This window comes from Macaca nemestrina, chromosome 7, assembly GCF_043159975.1.
Source record: "Macaca nemestrina isolate mMacNem1 chromosome 7, mMacNem.hap1, whole genome shotgun sequence".
Classification (NCBI taxonomy): Eukaryota; Metazoa; Chordata; class Mammalia; order Primates; family Cercopithecidae; genus Macaca; species Macaca nemestrina.
The window spans coordinates 102060629-102064010 of record NC_092131.1 but is presented as its reverse complement, the minus strand read 5'-3'; the positions used below and the strand labels follow the sequence as shown (position 1 = coordinate 102064010).

The 3382-nt window shown below is 43.4% G+C and overlaps 1 protein-coding gene across 7 annotated transcripts in view; it reads left to right on the top strand.

Moving 5' to 3' along the window:
- The window catches only part of LOC105488323 (WD repeat domain 93), a 52053-nt gene that overhangs the window by 116 nt on the left and 48555 nt on the right, over window positions 1-3382 (top strand). The window contains exon 1 of one of the 7 annotated variants that reach the window (XM_071100685.1): window positions 22-421. The exons of the other annotated variants lie outside the window; for them this stretch is intronic. The gene's annotated coding sequence lies outside the window, so the exon portion shown is untranslated. Of the gene's footprint in view, window positions 1-21; window positions 422-3382 lie in introns of those variants that run through there. 7 annotated transcript variants of the gene reach the window in all.

Sequence of the window (3382 nt, the reverse complement as noted above, 5' to 3'; positions counted from 1 at the left end):
GTGAGCAAAACTTTTGATCCTACCTTCGGGTGTCGCGGCTCCCCTCGAGTCCCAGGACTCCCCTTTACCTGTAGAGTCTCCTAGAGGAAAGTCTGAGGGCTTCCGTCTCCCCAGACTCGGGCATTTCCGGATGCCTCGCGCCTCCCCGCAGATCTCAGGTTCTCAGGAACGCGGGGTGAAATCCCGAACGGTCTCTCCCAGCCTGAGAACTCTCCTGAGCTCTTGCTTGGGACGGTGGGGCCTAATCATTTCCCAGCGCCGTGTCTCTTTCCCTTGAGCTACACCAGCTCCATGTATGGTGAAGGAAGTGGTTAGGGCAGAGATAAGCCAATTCATATTGTGAACCTAGCATGAGAGCCGGATGAAGTGAGAGAATTTTCTGCTTGGATTATTGAACACTGAAAGAAGATTGTTACCTGAGGTAATCCCTAAAAGAGTCATTGTGAGCAAAGTGAAGCAAAAATAGATTGCAATAAAATTGCACCGCTGAACATTCGTTCTGTGCGGCTTGAAGAAATGGAGCCTCACCCACTGCGTGGCAGTAATTTTATAAAATGTACCCTCTATAACCACAAAATAAGGTCGGCGGGCGCGGTGGCTCACGCCTGTAATCCCAACACCACTTTGGGAACCGAGGTGGGTGGATCACCTGAGGTTAGGAGTTCCAGACCAGCCTGGCCAACAGGGTGAAACCCTGTCTCTACTAAAAATACAAAAAAAGTAGCCGGGCGTGGTGTCGGGCACCTGTAATCCCAGCTACTCGGGAGACTGAGGCAGGAGAATCGCTGGAACCCAGGAGGCGGAGGTGGCAGTGAGCCGAGATTGCGCCACTGCTTTCCAGCCTCAAAAAAATAAAATAACGTCAACATTTTTGTAATCCTTATTCCCTTGGTCACGCCAGCTCATAACATTTGCAGGCCCTGGGTAAGAGTACAAATGGAGTCCAGCATACCGTATGTTTAAATATTTTAGTTATAAATCAAGTAATAAATTGTTAAGTAAAATATAGTCTGTTTTCCTACATTGACAAATAAACCCTCATAGTGATGTAGAAGGCCAGGTTCATTTTCAGAATTCTTAGACTCCTTAGAACACCTGGAAACACAGCTGGAATATGGCAATGTAGGGAGAAATGGCCCCCAGTCTTTTCCCACTTCCCTTTCTTTTCTGGTTTCTGGTGCCCACCTACATTCCCTGCCAGGGGCCTTGCATACCATCCTGATACTCCAAGCCACATCCAACTTTTGCCCAGACCCCTGCAAGCAGCCGTGCCTTGGCCACCTTTCAGATCAAGAAGTGCTCACAGTAGCAGCTGGGTCTGCCCTCGGGAGAAAGCTGAGAAAGGCTCATGCAGGCCATGGTGTCATTTGGGCAGTAAATTCCAGGGGTATTGGTACCCCGAACATGGTCTAGACTCCAAAAGAGGGAAACTAGGCTTTGGGTGAGCATATCTCCTTGGCCCCATGGGTTACTCATTTTTTGCAGAGGAAAGAGCCTGGAAGAGATCCAAAAGTTTTCTCTAAGTGCATGGCCCTGGTCAGGGAAATTCTGCAAGCAATAAGAATTTATTGAGTGCTGGCCGTATACCAACCGCTGTGCTGAACTCTAGTCCTAGGGTAAAGGTTAATAAGGAACACAGTAAACTGATAAGTACAATACAGAGATATGTTAGATGATAGAGGTGAGCACAGGGTGCTTCTAAACACCGATTTATGTAATCTGTTTTTTGTTTTTGTTTTTGAGATAGAGTTTGGCTCTTATTGCCAGGGCTGGAGTGCAATGGCACAATCTCAGCTCACTGCACCTTTTGCCTCCTGGGTTCAAGCGATTCTCCTGCCTCAGCCTCCTGAGCTAGGATTACAGGCATGCACCACCACGCTCGGCTGATTTTTTATATTTTTAGTAGAGATGGTGTTTCACCGTCAGGCTGGTCTGGAACTCCTGACCTCAGGTGATCCACCTACCTCGAGCTCCCAAAGTGCTGGGATTACAGGTGTGAGCCACCGTGCCCGGCCTCATCTGTTTTTTATACCTACAATTCTGCTTTTTTCACAATATCATATAAAGTGAATCATATAGTATGTAGCATTTTCTTTTCTTTCCTGATTTTACTTAGCATAATGCATTTGAGATTATGTTGTACACATCAGTAGTTTGTAATTTTTTATTCCACAATGTGAATGTATTATAATTCATTATCCATTCACCCACTGAAGTATATTTGTGTTGTCTCTAATTTGAATCAATTATAAATAAAGCTGCTATAAATATTTAAGTACAGATTTTGATGTGAAACATAAGTTTTAATTTTCCTAGTGTAATATGCAGGAATGTGATTGCTGAAACATATGGTATGTTTAACTTTGCAAGAAACTACCAAACTGTTTTTCAAAGTGGCTATACTATTTTTTATTACCACTGACAATGTGTGAGAGCTTATCTGTTTGCCTATTGATGAACATTGGGTTGTTTCCACTTTGGGGCTCCTACAAATAAAGTTGTAATGACTGTTCGTGTACAAGTCTTTGTATGGACATATGTTTTCAGTTCCCTTCTACCACTCTTAAGAGTGGAATGACTGGATGTGATGGTAGGTGTGTGTTTAACTGTCCTGCAGTGAACAGGCCTATGCAAACCTACCCTCAAAAGTCTGAGAAAGCTGAGAGGCCAAAGCAAGAGGCTGACATACCCAGTTTCTCAGAAACAAACATTTAATAGGGACTTACAAACAGAAGCCATGTCTGTGTCTCAGGAAGCAAGACAAGATGGTGGATCCCTGCCATTATCCACCAGACCCTGGGTTTCTGTACTATAGAGAAAGGTGCCTCAGAAGGAATGTGTAAGATAATTGCTTAAGGGCAGAATTTATGGCAAGGGTGATAACATCAAGGTTGTTTTGACCTAAGGGCAATATTTACAGTAAGTGGTGCTCTTACACAAGGAATGAGCCCAACTGGAAATCTTAGAGGTTTTTCTGGAACTGGGGATAATCAGAAGTTAACATGGAGGATTAGCATCCAAGATGGAGTTGCTTTGGCCTCCACATTAGCATTTTAAGAAATTGCCAAACTGTTTTCCAAACCAGTTGTACTATTTTGGATTCCCAACAGTGTGTATGAGCATTCTTATTGTACATCTTCAACAACACTTGTATGGTCTATCTTTTTAGGCATTTTAATATATATGTAGTGGTATCTCATGATTTTAATTTGCATTTCACAAATGACTAATGATGCTGAACATCTTTTTATGAGTCTGTCTGCCATCTGTATATCTTCTTTGGTTAAGTATCTGTACAAATCTTTTGCACATATTTAAAATTTGGGTTATTTCTTTTTTTTTTTTTGAGACGGAGTCTCGCTCTGTCTCCCAGGCTGGCATG